General features: G+C 40.1%; 2 protein-coding genes across 23 annotated transcripts in view; one reads left to right on the plus strand and one right to left on the minus strand.

The window, feature by feature from the left end:
* The window catches only part of ARB2A (ARB2 cotranscriptional regulator A), a 493,438-nt gene extending 489,865 nt beyond the window's left edge, over positions 1–3,573 (minus strand). For 8 of the 12 annotated variants that reach the window (XM_055387127.2, XM_063705876.1, XM_055387117.2 and 5 more), the window contains exon 1: positions 3,394–3,543. The gene's annotated coding sequence lies outside the window, so the exon portion shown is untranslated. Of the gene's footprint in view, positions 1–3,393 lie in introns of all 12 variants that reach the window. The other 4 variants (XM_019027554.4, XM_055387115.2, XM_055387122.2 and 1 more) reach the window with 4 other exon arrangements.
* LOC109026970 (ERV-BabFcenv provirus ancestral Env polyprotein-like) overlaps positions 3,563–25,141 on the plus strand; it is a 266,355-nt gene continuing 244,776 nt past the window's right edge. For 2 of the 11 annotated variants that reach the window (XR_008679836.2, XR_008679839.2), the window contains exons 1-4: positions 3,616–4,287; positions 5,501–5,611; positions 6,692–6,746; positions 17,593–17,708. The gene's annotated coding sequence lies outside the window, so the exon portion shown is untranslated. Of the gene's footprint in view, positions 4,288–5,500; positions 5,612–6,691; positions 6,747–17,592; positions 17,709–20,463; positions 20,649–25,141 lie in introns of those variants that run through there. The other 9 variants (XR_008679843.2, XM_055387160.2, XR_008679837.1 and 6 more) reach the window with 7 other exon arrangements.

The raw sequence follows: 25,141 nt of genomic DNA on the forward strand, positions 1-25,141 counted from the left end.
CTCTTCTCAGCAAGAACCAGAACACATCTTTTCTGTTTCTTCATCCTGTTTGGCTCTTCTGGTCCCCGCTCTTCTCAGCTACAAAACAAAAGACATCTACTACACAGGCACAGTCAGCCATTTAATATACTCCTTTTCTTCTAATTAAAAAGAAAAAAAAATCGAAACAGGCCAGGATAGTCTTTGGCTTTCTGAACTGTTTTCATGGCAATTTGAACCAAAAGGTTCATTTATTATTATAGAAGATGGTGTATGTTTTTTTTTTAATTTTTAAGTTTGGAGTTACTACAGATACCTGGTCAACAGACAAGTTGAGAGTTTTTACAATTACAGGATTAAAGAGTTACAATGCAATAAAAGTCATGGTGGCTGCCTTCTTAACCCTTAAAAACTCCACCAAATAAATCTCCAAAAAATTTTATTAAATCATATCTTAAAATAAATTCATAGAACTCCAAAAATATATACCAGTGGTCAAAAAGGACATGAAAAGATGCTTAACATCACCAATCATTAGGGAAGTGCAAATTAAAACCACAGAGAGATACTTACTTTACACCCATCAGGATCGCTATTATCAAAAAAACAAAAAATGTGTTTGGCAAGGATGTGGAGAAATGGTGAGGATGTGGCAAAATGTTGGTGAGGATGTGGAGAAATTGGACTCCTTTGCATTGCTGGTGGGAATGTAAAATGAGGTGGCTGCTGTGGAAAAGAGTGTGTCAATTCCTCGAAAAAAAGTATACATATAGATATATATACACATAAAATTTCCATGTGATCTAGCAATTTCCCTTCTGGAGAGATATCGAAAAGAAATGAAAGCAGAGAGTTGAACAGATATTTGCACTCTCATGTTCATAGCAGCATTATTCACAATAACCAAAGGATGGAAACAACCCAAGCATCCATGGATGAATGAATGGATAAACAAAATGTATTAACAGCATATGCACACAATGGATAATTGTATTTCACCTTAAAAAGAACATTCTGACACACGCTACAACATGGACGAACCTTGGAGACATTATACTAAGTGAAATAAGCCAGTCACAAAAGGTCAAATAGTGCATGATTCCACTTATATGAGGTACCTAGAGTAGTCAAATTCATAGAGGCAGAAAGTAAATTGGCAGTTGTCAGGCGCTGAAGGTAACAGAAAACGAGGTGTGAGTGTTTAATAGGTATGAAGTTTCAGTTGGGGATGATGAAAAACTTCTGAGTGAAAAATAAAGTTGGCATAGTACAGGGACATACTCCATACTTAGTTACCAATGACTACTGTGCAAACCCAATCTGACTCTAAAAACAGAGACAGTACAAGTTGTATACAACTGAGTAAATAGTGCTTACTTCTGTTAGAGCTCAATGAAGAGCACAGAAACATCTCTACATATCTACAGACACCAGATTCTCCTCACAGAGGTCTGTCTGGGAAAGCTGAAAAAAATAAACTGTAAATAAATAAAATCCCTCATGCCACCAAATCAAGGAATAAATATTCATTCTTGAGATTGTTAAGTACTGCTACCTCCATGCCTACATCCTTGCTATTCCAAATATATCAAACACGCTCCTGTCTCAGTGCCTTTGTACTAGGCCAACTCATTCCTCCATACTTGCGGAGCTCACTCTCTCATTTCATTCAGATCTCCACTCAAGTGTTCCCTTATCAGAGAGGCTGAGCTTACCACCCTATCTAAAATAGCATCCTCTATCATTCTCTCTCCCCTTAATTTATTTTTCTCTATACCTTTTTTTTTTTTTTTTTTTTTTTTTTCTGGAGATGGAGTCTCGATCTGTCACCCAGGCTGGAGTGCAGTGGCATGATGTCGGCTCACTGCAACCTCCGCCTTCCCGGTTCAAGCAATTCTCCTGCCTCAGCCTCCAGAGTAGCCAGGAATACAGGCGCACGCCACCACATCCAGCTAATTTTTTTGTATTTTAGTAGAGACGGGGTTCACCGTGTTGCCCAGGCTGGTCTCAAACTCCAGAGCTCAGGCAATCCGTCCGCCTCGGCCTCCCAAAATGCTAGGATTACAGGCGTGAGCCACCGCGCCCTGCCTTTCTCTATACCTCTTAATCACTACTTGTTATATATTTACTTGTTAATTATACGTCTCCATCCACTAGAATGTAAGTTCCAGGAGCAAAAGGACTTTCTATTTTGTTTACTGCTGTCTTCCCATCACCTGAACACTATCCGGCACACTGAAGGTTGCCAGTAAATACTTGCTAAATGGATAAACAAGTGGATGCTCATGGTTTCATAGATAATATTTCCCTCTTGGCCTTGGTACTATTTATTCTACCATATGGAGCAGACATAGCCTGAAAGCATCCAGAGCATCCTTAACTTTTCAGCGTAGGATTCACTGGTTAAGTGGAAGTAAGGCCTAGTTGAAAATTCTGAAAGAAGCCTGGTACCAGCACTGTCACTGAGGCCTTAACGAAGCAGATCCAAAAATACTCTCTTACTCAGTTTCTACATTCGCTAAATGTATACAGTGTAACCGTCCCTCGCATTGTAGGATAAAGAATACACCTTATCAATGCGATATTTGTTATGCAGTATATGGCATGCGTTAATGCAAACGATGTCATGTACTACATTAAAAAATCGCATTGATATTTTGATAAATATACAATGCACTTGTAGATAAAAACCAGAGAATTTTTCCCTCTACAGCTTTTTTGAGGATTTGGGAGAAATGGACAAATGCAACAACATTGCATGTCATTAAATACAGTATATCCAAACACAACGAGTTTCTTGGCCCAACAGATATAGACCCTGGAGCACTATAAGAATATGTTAAACACCTGGATGAGGGAAAGAGAAGACTGCTTCCAAAACATACTTACTTTATTTCAAAGTCAAAAGTATTCAACACTTAATTCATACTGCATCCCAGAGAAACGTCCCACCCGCGCCCATGCATGTTACAAGTTTTGAGAGCATTTTATAACTGCACTTTAATCCCTCTGCAGTGAATGACTTCTGGTAAAGCGCTGGCAGTTAATAATACTTTTTGTAGAAAAAAAATTAATACAACAACCACAATACCTCCACTCGCAAGAAAGCGGAGGAGGGCCCATTACTCTGTCTCCAGGGACTCCCAGAATCCCGTACGCCCCGACATAAGGAAAGTCATCCAGGGAACACACGCGTCGCTCCCGCCTAGAGAGTGGAAATGGAACATGGGACCTGCCCATCAGCGGGGGCCCAGACACAAGTCAGAGGTGTCCGCAGGGAATGCAGCGTGGTTCCAGACAGCCTCGGTCCCCAGGGCCAGCGACCCCCGCCTGAGACCGACCCAGGCCAGCCCCCTCCTGATTTCGACCCGGGCCTGCCCCCGGAGCTCAAATCCCCGCAAACGGCAGTCCTACCTGAGCTCTGCCCCCAGCTACAGGGCTGAGGGGGCAGGCGGGAGGAGGCGTGGCCTTCCAGTTCGCCAGTCGAACTCCCTCGTGCGGTTGTTATGACTTTCCCTCTGGGGATCCGCGCCCCGACCAACTTCGAGTTGCACTTCCGGGGTCTTCAGGAGACTGATACGTCATTACGCAAGCGACGGCAGCGGCGGCGACAACCCGGAAACGGGCGGGGCGCGGGCCCTGGGTAGGTTCCTGTGGTATTAGGTGGACTGGAGAAAGAGGCCCGGGTGAATTAAGTGTAGTTCTCTTATGCTCTGGCGGACTCTGGTCGCCCTTCCTTGTGAAGGCTGCCTGGGTAGCCGTAGATGACGAGGCCACTCTAAAGCCTCGTTTTCCCAGCGGAATTTTAACTATTCTAAGGATGTCCTTACAGCCAGTTCTCCACTCCGCTACTCAGAGTGTGTCAGACTTTACCCTGTCCATTCAACTCCAGAAAAACCGGGAGGTCTAGATTCGGAAGATTAAATTTACCTTTGAATTAGGACATGTAAAATAGGAAGTTAATACTAGCATCCTAATGACAAAAGTTTTCTCGTTATCATACTTGACTCAAATGGGAATCTTACGGATATTAATGTTTTTTCCAGAAACAGGTTTGAAAGGTATTTCAAGGATAAATCAGGGGAAAGGGATGGAAGCAACTGATTTTTAATTTTTAGATAGTACTCTCAGAGCATTTATTTAGTCCAAAACTGTTAATTTAATGAATTAGGCTAAACTAGACGCTGGGGTAACAAAGCTGAGTTAGATACCCTCTCCTCTGAGGCAGCTAAAGAGAAGGAAAGTCTGGTGGCTGACAAGTAAACCAACAGTTATGTTCTTCAGAGAGGAGATCTCAGACTCTCTAAGGTATACTTCACTTCCACACTGTTTGTACTTCTTAATCTCCACTCCTTTCTTGTTTCCTTCATTAAAGTAGAATGCTATTCATTTATTTATTTGCAAATGTACCCTGCCCCCCTAAAATGTAAACTCATTGATGGTAGTGACATAATCTTGTCTTTTTAATGTATCCTCAACCATACAACAGTGCCTGTCCACAAAGTAGACAATAAATACTTATTGAATGACTGAATGATCACACTGGTAGATACTAGATTGGGGAAATCTAGAAAAGTGTATAGGATAAGAAGAAAGTGGTGTAAGTAAGTGGCGGGAGATAAGGAGCAGTAAAAGGTGAGAGAATCCACTGGAGTTAGCCAGAACTTAGTACCTGAATGAATCTCGGGCATTGCAAGACTGTTAGGGCTTCATTTCCGGAAAGAACTCAAATGGTTTGTAGAGTGACACTTTATACTGAAGAGGAAGGCAACAGCCAGATTCTGAAAAGCTTTCTATGTCATGCTGAGTAATTTGATTTTCTGCTGCAGACAATTGGGGAAGCTGAAGGATTGTTGAACAGAGGAGGGAAACATTTTTATTTTGGTGGACTTTTGCAACGGTGACAGATTATATTAAAAAGATAAGGCTCCCAAAAATGTATAATCCCAGTTTAACCATGAGAAAAACATCAGACAAAATACCTGACCAGTACTACTCCAAACAGTTAAAGTCATGAAAAACAAGGAAAGTCTGAGAAACTGTCTGAGCCAAGAGGAGCCTAAAGAGACCAACTTTAATGTTGGATCCTGAAATAGAAATAGAACGTAAGTGAGAAAACTAGTGAAAATTGAATAAAAAGAGTAACATTCCATTAAGAGAATATACCAATGTTTACATAAAATATGGAGATTGGTCAAAAGATGAGTGACATGACCTTTCAATATTTCCAGGATAGAGGCCCACTCAAGGGTTAGGGGAATGTACTTTGTTCAGTAGTAAACTATTGAACAAACATATGGGTGCTTCAGCCTACAATTCCAGCTGGACTTACATGGGAATGAATGAGCCTTCAGATTGTTCCTATCATTGAGTCAGCCGGGGTCCAAGATTTCATAAAGCAGAGACGAGCCATCCCCACTGTGCCCAGTTCTGAATTCCTGACCCACAGAAACAATTAGAGATAATGAAAATGATTCTTGTTACTTTAAGCCAGTAAATTTTGGAGTGATTTGTTTTTCAGCAAAAGAAACTAATAGCTGTATGACAACAGCCAAAGAGTAAATATCCTTTCAAGTCCAATCCTGCCTAAGATGTCAAAATCAAGAATGAAGAGGTTATGTGCTGAAACAGAGTGAGTCCTTTTCTCTCCTTACTGTACCCTAAATGGTAAACTCCTGCCTCAGCTGACCACAAAAATATCTTCTGCAAATCTGTGAGGAGAAAGGAGGGAAAGCAACAAAAATTGTATGTGGGCTTAGATGTTTTGTTAGAATTACAACAGCCCATGTGTAGCTTAGCAGAAACCATTACAATGATGACTACACAATATACTACAAAAATGTCCCCTCATTTTAACCATAGTCATCTAAACTGTACAAGTTAGTTTATAATTTTAATTTATACATCTCTAGGGAAGCCAGAAACTTCAGTTTCTCTCCCCACCTCTCTTCTCTTGCACTTCAAAATCCTACTAAGATAAGGAAAAAGGAAAGGAGATTTGTTCCCTCCTGGCTAACAGCTGGTCCATCTTTGATCACTAGAATGATCAAAGAAATGTCCCTATACCATATTTTGCGTATCCTCCTCCTATTCCAGACCACTTCCTTGGGCATCTATCTTTTTATCAATCTACTCCCACCCATCACATTAAATGATTTCAGTGACATACAGCAGACAGACACCTCCAAAAATACTAACAAGGCTACATGTTGTTCATTTAAGTTAAAAATAAAATGTAAACCTACTTATCATGACTAGGACTCAGTGCCAACATTTTGGCAGCTCAAGAAAATCCATTAAGGAAAATATTCTTAATTAGATGCTAAGGGCAAAGCTCTCTCAAACTAACCAACTCTATTAGAATGAGGTCTGGATTCTGACTTAAATTTGGAGAATCAGGTAGCATTCCTGCCCTTGCTCAAGCCCAAGCAGGAATGTGCTGTGGTTTGAATGTGTTCTCTAAAAATTCATGCATTGGAAACGTAATTGCCATTGTAATAATATTAAGAAGTGAAGCTTTAAAGAGATGATTTAGGTGATAGGGACTGTGCCCTCATAAAAGGATGAATGCCATTATTGTGGGAGTGGGTTAGTTATCATGGGAGTGGGCTCCTGATAAAAGGATAAATTTGGCCCCCATTTTCTCTCTGTCTTGTGCACTCTCACTACTCTGTCTCACCCTCTCTCCCCATGTGATGCTTTCTGCCACAAGATGACCTTCACGAGATGCAGCCTCTGGATCTTGGACTTCCCCAGCCTCCAGAACTGTAAGCCAAATGAATCTCTTTGTTTATAAATTACCCAGTGTGTGGTATTCTTACAGCAGCAGAAAATGGACTAAGACAGTATGTGTGAAGTGTGGATAGTAATTACAACAAGTTCTTCCTTCTAGATTCAGTTTATATTTAAAGCCCAAAAAGTAGGATCATATAACCAAATAATTTCTAATGACCCCTCCAACAAAATGATTATTACTTGAAATCAACCCCCTATCACTTGTACTTTCCATCTAGATGCTGGGGACACAAAACTGAGTTAGACCCAAGAACACCCTTTTAATTATGCCTGGAATTTTTTTAAAATGAGAAAAGATAACATATCAGTGTTCAAAACATACTTTAAGAGAATTTCAAACAAAAAAACATAAAATAGCCTCTAGTTTGTGATGGAGACAATTTGTAGGTTGATATATTTACCTAGAGTCAGACAACCTATGAGGTTTGAGGGCACAGTCTCTAAGGTGTCCCTGATTTCTGACACCAACTGCAAGTTTGGAGGGTTCCCAGAAACACCCTCAGGTTTGAAATTTTGCTAGAAGGTCTCACAGAACTCACTGAAAGCTGTTATCTTTACAGTTACCATTTATTACAAGGAAAGAATACAGACTAACATCAGCCAAGGGAAGAAACACGTAAGGCAGAGTCCAAAGGGTACCAAACACAGCGCTTTTGCTATACTCTTCCATTATTTGCTGTACTTTCCCAGTGGAGTCAAGACATGTTACCCTCCCAAAATCCATCCATGACAATATGCAATGTAGAATTGCCAGTAGCCCTTTTCCTGTTTGCCCTAAGAATACTCACGAGTGGCACTTGCAGCTGCAGCATTTACCTTGAGATTACTTTGCTGATATTGTTTGATGTGTCCCCCCCCAAATCTCATGTTGAATTCCCATGTGTTGTGGGAAGGACCCATGGGAGGTAATTGAATCATGGGGGCAGGTCTTTCCCTGCTGTTCTTGTAGTAGTGAATAAGTCTCACAAGATCAGATCGTTTTAAAATGGAAGTTTCCCTGCACAAGTTCTCTTCTCTTGTCTGCTGCCATGTGAGATGTACCTTCCAACTTCTGCCATGATTGTGAGGCCTCCCCAGCCATGTGGAATTGTAAGCCCATTAAACCTCTTTCTTTTGTAAATTGCCCAGTCTTGAGTATGTTGGATCTGTTTGGAGGGCTCTGAAGAAGACAGGAAAATGTGGGAAAGTTTGGAACTCCCTAGAGACTTGTTGAATGGCTTTGACCAAAATGCTGATAATGATATAAACAATGAAACCCAGGCTGAGGTGATCTCAGATGGAGATGAGGAACTTGTTGGGAACTGGAGCAAAGGTGACTCTTGTTATGTTTTAGCAAAGAAACTGGTAGCATTTTGCCCCTGCCCTAGAGATTTGTCGAACTTTGAATTTGAGAGACATGATTTAGGGTATCTGGCAGAAGAAATTTCTAAGCAGCAAAGCATTCAAGAGGTGACTTGGATGCTGTTAAAAGCATTCAGTTTAAAAGGGAAACAGAGCATAAAAGTTTGGAAATTCTGTAGCCTGACAATGTAGAAAAGAAAATCCCATTTTTTGAGGAGAAATTCAAGCTGGCTGCAGAAATTTGCATAACTAATGAGGAGACGAATGTTAATCACCAAGACAATGGGGAAAATGTCTCCAGGGCATGTCACAGACCTTTGTGGCAGCCCCTCCCACCACAGGCCCAGAGGTTTAGGAGGAAAAAATGGTTTCGTGGGCGGGGCCCAGGGTCCCTCTGCTGTGCAGTCTAGGGACTTGGTGCCCTGCATCCCAGCCACTCCAGCCATAACTAAAAAGGATCAAGGTACAGCATGGGCTTTTGCTTCAGAAGGTAGAAGCCCCCAAGCCTTAGCAGCTTCCACATGATTTTAAGCCTGTGGATGCACAGATATCAAGAACTGAGGTTTGGGAACCTCCACCTAGATTTCAGAGGATGAAAGGAAATGCCTGGATGCCCAGGCAGAAGTTTGCTACAGGGGTGGGGCCCTCTGGGAGAACCTCTGCTAGGGCAGTGTGGAAGGCAAGTATGGGGCAGAGCCCCCACACAGAGTCCATACTGGGGCACTGCAGAGGGGAGCTTTGAGAAGAGAGCCACTGTCTTCAGACTCCGGAATGGTAGATCCACTGACAGCTTGCACCGTGTGCCTGGAAAAGCTGCAAACACTCACCACCAGTCCATGAAAGCAGCCAGGAGGGAGACTACTCTGCAAAGCCCCAGGGACTGAACTGCCCAAGACCATGGGAACCCACCTCTTGCATCATCATAGTCTGGATGTGAGACACGGAGTCAAAGGAGATCATTTTGGAGCTTTAAGATTTGACTGCTGGATTTTGGACTTGCATGGGCCCTGTAACCCCTTTGTTTTGGCCCATTTCTCCCATTTGGAATGGCTGTATTTACCCAATGTCTGTACCCCATTGTATCTAGAAAGAAACTAACTTACTTTTAGGTTTACAGGCTCATAAACTGAAGGCACTTGCCTTATCTTGGATGAGACTTTGGACTGTGGACTTTTGAGTTAATGCTAAAATTAGTGAAGACTTTGGGGGACCATTGGCTTGGTTTTGAAATAGGAGGACATGAGATTTGGGAGGGGGCCAGAGGCAGAATGACGTGGTTTGGCTGTGTCCACACCCAAATCTCATCTTGAATTCCCATGTGTTATGGGAGGGACCCAGTGGGAGGTAACAGAATCATGAGGGCAGGTCTTTCCCTGCTGTCACCATGATAGTGAATAAGTCTCATGAGATCTGATGGTTCTAAAAAGGAGAGTTTCCCTGCACAAGTTCTCTTCTTTTTCTGCTGCCATGTGAGATGTGCCTTTCACCTTCCACCATGATTGTGAGGCCTCCCCAGCCATGTGGAACCGTAAGTCCATTAAGCCTCTTTCTTTTGTAAATTGCCCAGTCCTTGGTATGTCTTTATCAGCAGTGTGAAAATGGACTAATGCATTTGCCATGAAGTATCTTGCTTTTATTATTATTTTCATATCACTCTAGTATATCAACTTTTGAAACAAAAGACATTCTATTTATAGCATTCAAATTTTAGTAGTGGCATTTCCATTTGCAAATATAGTAATTCTGTATTGCTGAAAATGTCAAATCCTAGAAAATGAAGCATTCCTACATGTGATGTTAACATCATTCTCAAACAGTTGTTGGCTGAAGATTCAATTGATGAATCTGATTTTTCTGAAAGAGATCATTCTGATGATTCAGACTATTCTGATGTTAGTTCCGTTTAGAAATAACTCCAAGAACAGTTTTCATATTTTATTTTTCACATAGAAAATCAGTCAGACTTGCTTCAGCCTCAAAGAGCATGTTTATGTAAAATTAAATGAGCACTGGCAGTGAGCTGCACTTATTTTCCTAAATGGGAATAGTTAGGGAAGCTCACCAGAGCTTCAACATTCAGAATTTTTGAGGGGCTCCATTGTGGAGGCATCACTGATCCATTGTCCATATGGAACTCAGTCTCCAGGTCAGATGATACATGACCCAAAGCCTCTAAGTCATGTGGTTGGTCTTTCTAGCTTGGGGAGCCTCTACCCTAAAACTGTTGGACATAGCCAGTCTTCCTAAACAAAGACACTTTTATCAGCTATGATAGGTTATTTCCCAGAATCTGAGGCCACAGGCCAGAACTCTCTTTAGGAAAGGCCAGATTCTTTACTATACAATATTTCACATGGACTCCTATATAAGTTTTATTTGGATGAGAGGTGGTAGGCAAAGGAAGAGAAATGGTAATTAAGTCTCTGTCATACTAGTGAAATCATCAGGAATAGGTGATTAGTTTTAAATAGTACAGAGACCAGTCTTCTTCAGTTTAGTCCTAGAGAACCTTTCCATTTTCTACTTAGTGTCTCTCCTTTAAATTTCTTCTCACCATTCCTTTATGAAAAGAGAGAATAAAATAGTGTGAGCTTTCTTGTGAGCTATGTAAAGATAAAACAACAAAGAGGAAATATGTAAAGGATAGGCTCTCTGACCCTGACCTTTTTCTGATCTCTTGAATAGTAATTGGATAGGTTGGAAACAGCTGTAGAAAGCTGTAGCTGCATCCCTAACAGAGATTTGGTTCTAAACCAAGCCTTTATGATAAAACTCCCTAATGATAAAAAATAACCGTGAAAATCCCCTAAACGGCCCACAAAGTACAGAATATATGAAGTTATGCTTATACTCTAGATCTTTACTTCTTATGCACACTCAAATGTGAGACTTCTGAAATAGTTTAAATGTTAGAGCTAAAGAAGAGTTTGCAGATATCTGAGAATTTAAACAATTCTGATAAATCCAGTGGGCAACTCGGTCTTTATTGTAACCATTCAGCAGCACTTAACACGATTTAACATCCTCTTTCTTAAAACTTGAAACACTTTCTGCATTTGACTTTTGTGAAATTATGGAGCTCTTTGATTTTCCTTTGCTGAATTTTTCCTGACCTCTAGATGTTAATGTGCCTGAGATGTGTTCCCTTCTTTATCTGCCTTTATTCCTGAGGTTATCCCATCCACTCCCTTCACTATTATATGGCATCACGATGCTGATGGCTTCCAAATATCCATATCCAGCCCCAATTTCTTTGATTTTCATATTCATATATCTAACTTCTTATTCAACGTATCTATTAAAATATTCGACATACATTTCAAACTTCTAATTTTCTACCTCCAAAAGCTACTCCTATTGCATACCTCTTCATCTCACTAAATGACACATTGATTCTTACAATTGTTCAGGTTGTCCTTTGATTCTTTACCTCTCGTATTTCACACACAATTCCTCAGGAAAATCTGTTGCCTGTCTTCAAGAGGTAACCTAAATCTATCCAATTCCCAGCATCTCTACTACAACTATTCTAGTCCACAATAGATGCTGTAATTGATTGTTCTGCATGCTTCTGTTTTTGCCTCCCTACAATCTAGTCTCCAATTGGCAGCTGTGGATATCTTCTAAAAATTCATACCAGAACTTGTTGCTTCCCTGATCAAAATCTTTAATAAGTTTCCTTACTCAAATAGAATACAATCCAAAACCATTTTTATAAGCCTATAAAGTCCTGCATGATCTGGCCCTTCACTACCTCATACCTCCACTGAGTCAGCAGATGATAAAAGACTGTTTTGAAGGGATGGAGAAAGCACTTGGCCAATAACCTTGGAGTTTCATAAATGGCAGTCTCAAAGTCAAGTACCTGCCTCTTTCCTAAAAATATTTAAAGACGAGAGAATTACTGAGGGTACCTTTGATGACAGAGTAAGGAGATAAGAACTGTCATGTCTTCCCAACAGCTAGTGGACATGATCATACATGGATGGGTGTATTCGTTTTCTAGGCCTGCCATTACAAAGTATTTCAGACTGGGTGGCTTACACAACATAAATTCATTTTTTCATAGTTCTGAAGACTAGAAGTCCAAGGTCAAGGTCATGGCAGGGCTGGTTCCTTCTGAGGACTGTGAGAGAGAATCTGTTCCGTGCTTTTCTCCTAGCTTCTGGTAGTTTGCTGGCTATCTTTGGTGTTCTTTGGATTGTAGATGCATCACCCAGATTTCTGCCTTTATCTTCACTTGGCATTTTCCCTGTGTGCTTGTCTCTGCATCAAAAGTTTTCCCTTTTATAGGAACACAAGTCATATTGGATTCAGTCTAACCTTAATGACGTTATTTTAACTTGATTACCTCTGTGATGACATTAGTTCCAAATAAGGTCACATTCGGAGGTAGTTGAGGTTAGGAAAGACTTCACCATATCTTTTGCGGAAGATAAAATTCAACCCACAACACTGAAGTATAATTATTTTTGAAAAAGGAGAGAATCAAATCTAGTAGAAAGAAAGAAGAAGCAAACCAGCCAGCAGAATGAGGTTGTGTGAAGTAAGCCACCAGAAGAGGAGATCCATGGGAATTGTGAGATGCTGACTGGGACATTCACCTCATGTACTAGGGAATGTCAGTGTTAGAGTTCCTGAGTTTTGGATGAATCTCCAAAATTATACTAAAGTTCCTAATGACAGCCCGGTATTTGGGCATTTGCTACAGAGAGGACAACAATTCCGATTTATAATAGCCTTTTTCTCCCACCTCTGAGCCGACCCCAAAGGACCTCAAAGTAATAGGATTAGTGTAGGACAAGGGGAAGTAAAAGGTAGAGGAACTGAGACAAAACAAATCATGGGCCAGGCCCAGTGGCTTACACCTGTTATCCCAGCACTTTGGGAGGCCAAGGCGGGAGCATCGCTTGAGCCCAGGAGTTCAAGATCAACCTGGGCAACATAGAGTCTCTACAAAAATTAAAAAAAAAAAATTAAAAAAATTATTAGCTGAATATGGTGGCACATGCCTATGGTCCCAGCTACTTGAGAGGCTGAGATGGGAGGATCGTTTGGGCCCTGGAGCACAAGGCTGCAGTGAGCCCTGATTGTGCCACTGCACCCCAGCCTGCACAACAGAGGGAAACCCTATCTCAAAAAAAAAAAAAAAAAAAAGAAAGAAAAGAAAAGAAAGAAAGAGAGAAAAGAAAAGAGAGATGATGTCCCCTTCTTTCCAGCATACTTGTGGGTCAGACCTATGCTGGGAAAGGGACACTTTAAAGTAATTGGAAGTTTCCAATCCAGCTCACGTAAAGAGCCTGGAGCTTGGAAGTTTGTCACGCTCATCTTCACAAGACAAAAGCTGAGCAAACTGAAAATCAACAAGTATTCTTAGATCTGTCAGAGAATTAATGTCACAAGGCAAACTTCTGCCCTCAAAACTAGACTGACCAGTGGTATATTAGACCATTCTTGCATTGCTATAAAGAAATACCTGAGACTCGGTAATATATAAAGAAAAGAGGGTTAATCGGCTCATGGTTCTGCAGGCTTTACAGGAAGCATAGTGCTAGCATCTAATTGACTTCTAGAGAGGCTTCAGGAAGTTTACAATCATGGCCGATGGTGAAATGGGGAGCAGGCACATCACATGGCAAAAGCAGGAGCAATAGAGAGTGGTGGTGGAAGGTGATAACACACTATTAAATGACCAGATGTCATGAGAACTCACTGTCACAAGGACAGCACCAAGCGATGAAGGATCTGCCCCCATGATCCAAACATCTCCCACAAAGTCCTACCCCCAGGATTGCAGATTATAATTCAACATGAGGTAAGGGCAGGGGCAAATATCCAAACTATATCATTCTGCCCCAGCCCCTCCCAGATCTCATGTCCTTCTTACTTTGCAGAATACAATCATGCCTTCCCAACAGTGCCCCCAAAATCTTAACTCATTTCAACATTAACTCGAAAGTCTCAAGTCTTGGCAGGCGTGGTGGCTCGTGCCTGTAATCCCAGTATATTGAGAGGCCAAGGCAGGTGTATCACTTGAGGTCAGGAGTTCAAGACAAGCCTGGCCAACATGGTGAAAACCCATCTCTACTAAAAATACAAAAATTAGCTGAGTATGGTGGTGTACACCTGTGATCTCAGCTACTTGGGAGGCTAAGGCAGGAGAATCACTTGAAGCCTGGAAGCAGAGGTTACAGTGAGCTGAGATCATGCCACTGCACTCCAGCTACCCCACCCCCCACAAAAAAGTCTCAAGTCTCATCTGAGACAAGGCAAATCCCTCCCACCTATGAGCCTGCAAAATAAAAAACAAGTGAGTTACTTCCAAGATACAATGGAGGTATAGGTATTGGGTAACATTCCCACTCCAAAAGGGAGAAATCAGCCCAAAGAAAGGGGCTATAGGCCCCATGCAAGTTCAAACCCAGCAGGCAGTCATTAAATCTTAAAGTTCCAAAATAGTCTTCTTTGACTCCATGTTTTGCATCTAGAGTACAACGGATGGGTTCCCAAGTCTTGGGCAGCTCCACCCCTGTGGCTTTGCCGGGTTCAGCCCCCAGGGCTGCTCTCATGGTTTGGAGTTGAATGCCTGCAATTTATCCAGGTGCAAGGTGCAAGCTGACAGTGGATCTACCATTCTGGGGTCTGGAAGAGGATGACCCCTTTCTCACAGCTTTATTAGGCAGTCCCTGCTTAGGGACTCTGTGTGGGAGCTCCAACCCCATATTACTCCTTGGCACTGCTCTAGTAGAGGTTCTCTGTGAGGGCTCTGCTCCAGAAGCAGGCTTCTGCCTGGGCACCCAGGCTTTCTCATACATCTGAAATGTAGGTGGAAGCTGCCAAGTGTACTTCACTCTTGCATTCTGTGCACCTATAAGCTTAACACCACATGGAAGCCAGCAAGGCTTATGGCTTGCATTCTCCAAAGTGGCAGCTAGAGCTGTACCTAGGTCCTTTTGAGCTGAGGCTGGAGCAGGAGTGGCTGAGATGCAGGTAAAGGTGTCCCAAGGTTGTGCAGGGCAGCGGGGCCCTGGCCCATGAAAACATTAGGTTCTCATAGGCCTCAGGGCCTGTGATAAATGGGGCTGCCAGGGAGGTCTCTGACATGCCTTCAAGGCCTTTTCTCCATTGTCTTTGATGTTAGCACTTGGCTTCCTTTTAGTAATACAAATATATCTAGCAAGTTGTTGCTCAACAGCCTGCTTGAATTCCTCCCCTGAAAAAGCTTTTCCTTTCTCTGCCACATGGCCAGGCTGCAAATTTTTCAAAATCTTATGCTCTGCTTTTCTTTTAAATATAAGTTCCAACTTATTTCTTTGCTTTCACATCTGAGCTAGGCTATTAAAAGCAGCCACACCTCTTCTTAAACACATTGCTACTTAGAAATTTCTTCTGCCAGATACCCTAAATTATCACTCTTTAGTTCAAACCTCCACTGAACCCTAGGCATGAACACAATGCATCCAAGCTCTTTGCTAAGTTATAACACACGTGACCTTTGCTGCAGTTCCCAATAAGTTCCTCATTTCCATCTGAGACCTTGCTAGCCTAGACTTCACTGTCCATATCACTGTCAGCATTTTGGTCACAACCATTTAACCTGTCTCTAAAAAGTATTAAACTTTCCCTCATCTTTCTGTCTTCTTTTGAGCCTTCCAAATTCTTCCAACCTCTGCACATTACTCAGTTCCAAAGTTGCTACCACATTTCAGGTATCTTTATGGCAATTCCCTGGACTCCTCAGTACCCATTTTCTGTATTAGGGCATTCTTGCATTGCTATAAAGAAATAACTGAGACTGGGTAGTTTATTTATTTATTTTTTTAAGAGAGAGGTTTAATTGGTTCATGGTTCGGCAGGCTTTATCGGAATCATGGTGCCAGCATCTGCTCAGCTTTGAGGGAGGCTTCAGGAAGCTTACAGTCATGGTGGAAGGCAAAGAGGGAGCAGGCATATCACATGGCAAAAGCAGCAGCAAGCAAGGGGTGGGGGAGATGCCACATAGTTTTAAATGACCAGATCTCGCAAGAACTTACTATCACAAAGCACCAAGCCATGAGGGATCCACCCCCATGATTCAAACTGGTTCCAAAAGGACCCACCTCCAGCATTGGGAATTACAATTCAACATGAGATTTGGGCGGGGACAAATATTTAAACTACATCAGGTAGATACAGAGAGCCACAGCTTAGTAGAAGCAAAAGCCAGGAAATTGAACGACCATCGGTAGGGACCCTTTAAACTGTAATTGACAAATTACTGGAGGCTCACAGTGAACTAGCTTCAGAGTTAAAAACTCTAAGGCATCTAGTGTTTGTGAGTTTTCTCTCTAAGCACCCTAACAGGTTCCCACTATAAGGATCAGAGAATAGTCTCTGATGGTGGGAGGGAAAAATAACTATTTAAAAATATGCCCAGAGCTCTCTGTTTTTCTTGACAAGGTATGCCCTTAAGGGAAACTATTTTATCAGAGCCTGACCAGGGACTTATCAGAGGCTTACCAACATAAAGGAACAGAAATACTCAATTCCAGCTCTTTCTAACCTTCAAAGTAGGAGGGGGGAGGTGGACAACATGCAAAGACAGTAGGGAATTGTCTGCCCTTGAAGAAGAGGGATGGAAACTAAGAAATCATAAAAAAGACATGCTAGAGATAAAAAAAAACACAGTAACAGAAATGAAGAATGCTTTTGATAGGCTCATAAGTAGACTGGACACAGCCAAGAGAATAATCTCTGAGTTTGAAGCTATGTCAATAGAAATTTCTGAAACTCAAATGCAAAGAGAAAAAAGAATTAAAAAGATGAAACAGAATATCAAAGAATTATGGGACAATTATTAATACGAAAAGTGTGGCCAGGTGCTGTAGCTCATGCCTGTAATCACAGCACTTTGGGAGGCCAAGGCAGGCACTTGAACCCCAGAGGTGGAGGTTGCAGTGAGCTGAGATCACACCATTGCACTCCAGCCCAGGCCACAGTGTGAGACCCTGACTCAAAAACAAAACAAAACAAACAAACAAAAAAAGTGTAACCTATGCATAATAGGAATACCAAAAGGAGAAGAAACTGAAAAAGTAACAGAGAAACTATTTGAATTAATAATGGCTGAGAATTTTCCAAAGTTAATGACAGATACAAACCTACAAATCCAGGAATTGCAGAACACACCAAACAGGATAAATACCAAAAAATGTAGACATGGGCATATCATATTCAAAGTTCAGGAAATCAAAGACAAAAATATTTTTGAAAGAAGCCAGAGGAAGGAAAGTCACCTTACCTATGGAGGAAAAAGCATAAGAATTACATTGAATTTATCTTTAGAAACCATGCAAGAAGAGGGCAGAGTGAAATATTTAAAGTTTTAAAAGAAAAATCTACCAACCTAGAGTTCTGTATCCAGTGAAATTATCCTTTAAAAGTAGAAAAATAAAGACATTCTCAGACAAAAAAATAATTGAGGAAATTTGTCACCAGAAGACCTACCTTGCAAGAAATGTTAAAAGAAATTTTTCAGAGAAATGGAAAGATACAAGTCAGAAACTCATATCTACATGGAAAAAGGGAGTTAGAGAAGAACAAATGAAGAAAAGGTAAAATCTCTTATTTTTCTTATTCTTAATCTAACAGATAACAGTCTATTAAAAATAATAATAATAGCAACAGTGTATTTGGATTATAGCTTATTGTTAAGTAAAATTAATCACAGCAATGTTATAAGTGATGGGAGGGGGGAATTTGAAATACTTTTATAAGGTATTTACACTACTGTGAAACAATACAGTTTTATTTAAAAGTAGACTTGGATTAATCGTGAATGTATATTGCAAATTCTAGGGCCACCACTATAAAAAGCTTAAAAAAAGGTCTAATTTTCATGCTAAGAGAGAATTGAAACTGGAATGATATAAAATGCTCATTTAAATTATACAAGGCATAAAAGAGTAGAAGAAAAAGAGACATAGGGAGGGAGAGGGAAGGAAAAAGCAGAGAGAGAGGATGGAAGGGAGAGAGAAAAGAAAGTAATAGAAAAGAAAGGAAGGAAAGAAGGAAGGAATGGACCGACGCTGGTAGTGACTAGAAAACAGTTAACGTGATTTAGATCATATTAAACTTTTTAATAACTGAAAATGAAACATTCCAAGACAGTCTAATGTGACCACGAAAGCATTAATGCATACCTAGGGTTTAATTCTGGGATAGGGAAAAAGATCTGACAAAGCAAGTTTGGAGTGTCCTTGTAGCAAAACAATTAGGCTTTCTATATAGCTAGTCCCCCATTCAAGTGCTGCACATTCAATATGTGAGTTACATCCATGTATATATATGAAAGAAACTAAAATTCAAAACATTACATGAAATAATTATGTAAATATCATGTTTTCAAGATTGGAATGGTATTTTTATACCATTGGATAATTGGAATATCAAGACAGTAATTTTTCAATCCCTTCTGGGTACTTCTTTTCTTCTGATATTATTAATATGTCCCTTCATTGTGTGTCGCAAGTCTGAGCTTACCTACTCCTAGTTCTCCACAAACTTCCGTAATTACAAAATTACCATTACTCTTCTTTATTCTAATCCCCTTGTAAACTTTTATATCTGTATTTTTGGCAATCTGATTATTCCCAAATATCCTCAGAAACTTATTCCACCTCCCAGTATTTATTGCAACAATATATTAGATGTTGAATATGGTCAAATTGCTTTTAAGATACCATGTTCTTATAATGAGCCTTCTTCTTAAACACACAGACACACACACACACACACACACACACCCACCCACACACGCTACACTACATTGCTGTAATAAATCAGCAGTAAATAGAACTACGTGATGAGTCCTGAGAGTCCTATCTAATCCCTGAATGTCAGGGTAGTCTTGGAGACCCTCTACACCGTTACTCATTCTCAAGAGAAAAGACAAACAGTGAAGACTGACCACAAGATAATCCAAAGTTTGTATCATCAGTCAGGACTTTAAAGAGTTATTATAACTATGCTCAGTGACTTAAAGAAAAGTATGTTCATACTGAATAAAAATAGAGTAAATCTGCTGAGACATAAAAACTATAATAAAGAAAACCAAATGGAAATTCTGTTAAAATATCTGATATTGAAAAAAATCCACTGGATGGGATTAACAGCAGAGTGGAGTTTGCAGAGGAAAGAATCAGTGAACTTAGGGATAAACCAAAAAATATTATACCTATGCACATCATAGCAAACTTCTCAGAAGCAACAACAAAGAGAAAATCTTGAAAGCAGCCAGAATAAAATGACACATTCACATACAGGAACAGTGATACAGACGATCACTATCTTTTCATCAGAAACAGTGAAGGCCAGAAGAGAGTGGACCATCTTTAAAGTGCTGAAAAAAAAAGGCTATCCAGAATTCTGTGTCTGATAAAATATCCTTCAAGAATAAGGAAATAAACATTTTCAGGTAAAAGAATAATTACAGAACTCATCATGAGCATATCTGTACTACAAGAAATGCTAATGGAAAAGGAAATAACATCAGATGGAAATTCAGATCTTTACGAAGTAGGGGCATACAAAATTAAAAATATCTCAGTAAATACTAAAGATTATTTTTTCTCAATTATTTTGAAATACATACAACAGTTTAAAACAAAACATTGTCTATTGGGGTTTATTATGTCTCTTGACAGAATACATATGAAAGCTATATCATAAAATGCAGGGTATGGTGAGTAGTAAATGGACCTATACATTCTATAAAAATTTGAGTATGTATGTTTTAATACCTAGAGCAAGCACTAAAAAATGCAAAGACATATAGCTAAAAAGCCAAAAGATAAACCAAACTGTATAAGAAGGTTCATAGCGGCCTTATTCATAATAACACCAAACTCTAAATAGCCCAGGTGTCCAACAAATAGGGCATAAACAAATTTTGGTACCTTCCTGCAATAAGAATACCACTTAGCAATAGAAAAAAACAAAGTAACAGAATGGGTGAATTTTAAAACATGATGCTGAATGAAGACTTACACAAAAAAGTACACATTGTATCATTTCATTTATATGAAGTATTAGAACAGCCAAAACTAATTGATGGTGGAAAAGTAGAGCAAAAACACCAAGACTAGAGTGTGCCTAACATATTCAAGGAGTTATGAGGAGGCCAGTGGAGCTGGAGAATAGAAAGCAGACGAGAGTAGTGGAAGAGCTCATCATAGAGGAAAAAGGGATTGGTCAAAGAGAAGGACCAGATCTTGTGGGTCATTGTTAAGACTTTTTACTCTGAATGAAATGGGGTCTTTTGGGGGGCTTTGAATAGAGGAGAGACATGATCTGATTTACATTTTTCAGGGATCGTATAGCTGCTCCAAGAATGGACTGTAGGGGGTCAGTAAAGGAAAAGGGAGACAATTGGGAGACTATTACATTTATCCACATGAATGATGAAGATGGCTTGAATGTACAAAGAGCTCAGAATGGTGCCTGGTACTCAGTAAATTTTATCTGCTGATGTTATTTAAATTCCAAATAATCAGGTTAGTTTTTAGTCATTGAATGTTTAAAAATATTCAGATATTATATTTTTAATTTTCAAGAAATATTTATTTTATGATTGCTTATTTTCCATGCTGGAATGCTACTTTATGTTTGCAGTGTTTTCACAAATTTATCTTTTCTTTTGTTTCCTGAATTATCTCTTTCCTCTAAAGTTGGTTATTCTGTTTATTATTATACTTTTCTTTCATTTTCTTGGTTTTCTGCAAGTGTCTAGTAATCCTAGGTTTTCTGCTCACATTTTTATAAAATGGGTATGTTGATTAGTTTATTCATAATTAGAATGCTTTTGCTTCTGATACTTTATTATAAAAATTTACAAGCATACAGGAAGTTAAAAAAATAGTGCAGTGAACACATGTATCTCTATCACCTAGATGCTACTGTCAACATTTCATGATATACTTGCTTTATCACTTATCCATCTATCTATTCATCCCTCTCTCTAGCCATTAATTTGTCTTTTAAAAAATACATTTCAAAGTAAATCATGACTGACTTTTCCTGTCATTGTATAAGTGGAGGTATGTTATCTGAACAGGAGGAAAGAACATGGGTCTTGGTCAGCAGATCAGGCTTTTCAGTAGTCACAGTTCCCTTTAGGATATAGGGGTGGAAAATAGACAGGCAAGCCATGGTCTCCCATGTCCAACAGAATAATTTTATTTTTGGGAAGGACAGTGTCACTCCTGGTATACCTTTCCTCCTCTCATCTGCCTCCCGCCTTTATATCTTTTTCAAAGGCACTGTGTAACCTCAAGGTAGTCTGCAACATTTCTCTCTTATATCATGTATTTGTTAAGAGGTTAAAATTTAGCAGTTTGTAATAGAACACTCCAAATAACAGCAGCTTAAACAAGACAGGAGTTATTTCTTATGAGTGTATGTACTCCAGACTAGTTTTATGGCTCCACAATCATCAATGGCCCAGATTTCTACTTTTTTGTTGTTCTGTCAAACTTAGTATGTGCCATCAACATCTGGCCCAGAGTGACTGCTCCAGCTCCAGCCGATAGGCTCACATTCCAGTCAGAAGGAAGAGGAAAATTTTCCTTTAAGAATTTCTCAGAAGTTGTTAACACCACTTTTGTTTACATCTTAGTGGTCACTTGCTTCACAATGGAGATAAATTCTGAGAAGTGCAAAATTAGGTAATTTTGTCATTGTGTGAACATCATATAGTTATGCAAACCTAGAGGGTATAGTCTACTACACACCTAGGTTATGTGGTACAGCCTATTACTCATAGGCTACAAGCCTGCGCAGCATGTGACTGTACTGAATACTGTAGGTAATTGTAACACAATGGTATTTGTGTAACTAAACACATCTAAACATAGAGAGGGTTCGGTAAAAATAAGGCATTATAATCGTATGGGACCATTGTTGTATATATGTTTTGTTGGTGACTGAAATATCATTATGTGGTACATGACTATACTTAGATATACAGTCACACTTAGCTACCATGCTACTAAGTACTGGGAATTGGGATTGATTCTGGGTGACCATGTGCTTCACAAAAACAATGAGAATGGATGTTGAGGGTACAATGGGCAGTCTTTGCTTTAGGCCTCAATACCCACATGATTTCCCAGAAGTCATTTCCCAGGTGGATTAGCATCTTTCTATAGGGACTCACTCTCAGCATGCTACCCTGGGGCAAAAGATTCCAGCCACACTACATCCAAGCTCAGCAGAAACAGTTGTTTCTGTTCAGTCGACCATCTTGAACCAGAAGCTTCCTTATGTGATTTTCAAAGTTCTGTGGAACTGCTTCAGATATTTGATAAGAAAGCAAATTTATACCATGTAAATAGCCTTCTTAACCTTTATATCTGGCTTATATTTTGGGTTTCCTGGAATAATAATTCATCTGAAGAAAGGATTACCCTCCTCTGCAGATAGCAAATGCTTCCTGACTGGCAACTGTCAGCAGACTCTGCCTTTCCTCCCTGCAGTCCTGGGTCCACTGTGGACCCAGTTCAACTGCAGTGACCCATTGACTTCATTCCTGTTGTTATTCTGAAGACTTCCTGGCACATTAGCAGTTACCTGCATAAAGAAAAACCTTCTCAAGCCTTTTTTTTTTTCCCATTTGGTTTCAGTGATAACCAATTCAGCTTGTAGATGTTATTGCCTAAGGTAAAACATCTTGAACCTATGTAATTCTTAGCTGTATCTGTGCTTACTAGGACAGAGCCAAACACAGTATACAGTACAACACAATTGAGTTGTGCAGTAACTTTATCTTTTTAAAAAATTTCTTATATTTATTTTATTTTTTTTTTTAGAGACAGTGTCTCACTCTGTCTCCCAGACTGGAGTACAGTGGCACAATCATAGCTCACTGCAACCTCGCACTCCTGGGGTCTAGTGATCCTCTCACCTTAGCCTCCGAAAGTGGTGGAATTACAGGTGTGCACCACTACACCCAGTCACCAGTAACTTTATTTTTTGTAACTGATTTCATCTTGTTCCGTAGTTCTCATTTGCACTGATGGCAGATTTTTTAAAAATCCCTAATTTTATCAATTGAAGCTAATCTTTTCCAGTTTTAAATTATTGATTTCTGCCAAATGTTAATACAATGGCCAAACTGTTAATGAGGAATATGTATCACCTGACATTTGACCCTCTTCTACCTCTTGTTTCCTGAGGTAGTTTTAGTTGTAGGGGAAACTAATATCCTCATGGAGCTGGGACAAGAGGCCTCTATCCATGTGCTGTCCTCTTGGTTCCTGTTGGACTTCACTGAGATGACGTTCATCCTGCTGGTTACTGGGAATCTTAGTAGGGTCTACTGAAATGTGGCTTGGTCAGTCTCATCTGGTCTTTTGGTCATTGTCCTAGTATTCCTCAGTACTGTCTGGCAACACTGTCATTTATTGTGAGATATGAGGTTAGTTTTGTCTATGACTTTTTTTTAATGACTTAGTCCTGGGACCGAGAAACTCAGAGATAGAATACTTTCAATAATACATTGCAACTGTGTTCAAGGTGCGTTATTCGTTCTTTTTTAACATTTTATTTTTATTTTTATTTCAATAGGGTTTTGGGGAACAGGTGGTGTTTGGTTACATGAATAAGCTCTTTTTTTTTTTAATTATACTTTAAGTTCTAGAGTACATGTGCACAACGTGCAGGTTTGTTACATAGTTACACATGTGCCATGTTGGTTTGCTGCACCCATCAACTCATCATTTACGTTAGGCATTTCTCCTAATGCTATCCCTCCCTCAGCCCCCCACCCCCCGACAGGCCCTGGTGTGTGATGTTCCCAGCCCTGTGTCCAAGTGTTCTCATTGTTCAATTCCCATCTATGAATGAGAACATGCAGTGTTTGGTTTTCTGTCGTTGTGATAGTTTGCTGAGAATGATGATTTCCAGCTTCATCCATGTCCCTGCAAAGGACATGAACTCATCCTTTTTTATGGCTGCATAGTATTCCATGGTGTATATGTGCTATGTTTTCTTCATTTTCTTTTCTTTTCTTCTTTTTTTTTTTTTTTTTTTTTGAGACAGAGTCTCGCTCTGTTGCCCAGGCTGGAGTGCAGTGGCGCGATCTCAGCTCACTGCAAGCTCCGCCTCCCGGGCTCACGCCATTCTCCTGCCTCAGTCTCCGGAGTAGCTGGGACTACAGGCGCCCGCCACCATGCGCAGAGAATTTTTTGTATTTTTAGTGGAGACGGGGTTTCACCGTGTTAGCCAGGATGGTCTCGATCTCCTGACCTCGTGATCCACCCACCTCGGCCTCCCAAAGTGCTGGGATTACAGGCGTGAGCCACCGCGCCTGGCCTATGTGCCACATATTCTTAATCCAGTCTATCATTTATGGACATTTGGGTTGGTTCCAAATTCCTTACTATTGTGAATAGTGCCACAATAAACATACTTGTGCATATGTCTTTATAATAGCATGATTTATAATCCTTTGGGTATATACCCAGTAATGGGATGGCTGGGTCAAATGATATTTCTAGTTCTAGATCCTTGAGGAATCGCCACACTGTCTTCCACAATGGTTGAACTAATTTACACTCCCACCAAAAGTATAAAAGCGTTCCCATTTCTCCACATCCTCTCCAGCATCTGTTGTTTCCTGACTTTTTAATTATTTCCATTCTAACTGGCGTGAGATACTGTCTCATTGTGGTTTTGATTTGCATTTCTCTGATGACCAGTGATGATAAGCATATTTTCATGTGTCTGTTGGCTGCATAAATGTCTTGTTTGATAAGTGTCTGTTCATAAGTCTTTGCCCACTTTTTGATGGGGTCATTTGTTTTTTTCTTGTAAATTTGTTTAAGTTCTTTGTAGATTCTGGATATTAGCCCTTTGTCAGATGGGTAGATTGCAAAAATTTTCTCTGATTCTGTAGGTTGCCTGTTCATTCTGATGGTAGTTTATTTTGCTGTGCAGATGCTCTTTAGTTTAATTAGATCCCATTTGTCTATTTTGGCTTTTTTTGCCA

Source organism: Gorilla gorilla, chromosome 4, assembly GCF_029281585.2.
Source record: "Gorilla gorilla gorilla isolate KB3781 chromosome 4, NHGRI_mGorGor1-v2.1_pri, whole genome shotgun sequence".
Lineage (NCBI taxonomy): Eukaryota > Metazoa > Chordata > Mammalia > Primates > Hominidae > Gorilla > Gorilla gorilla.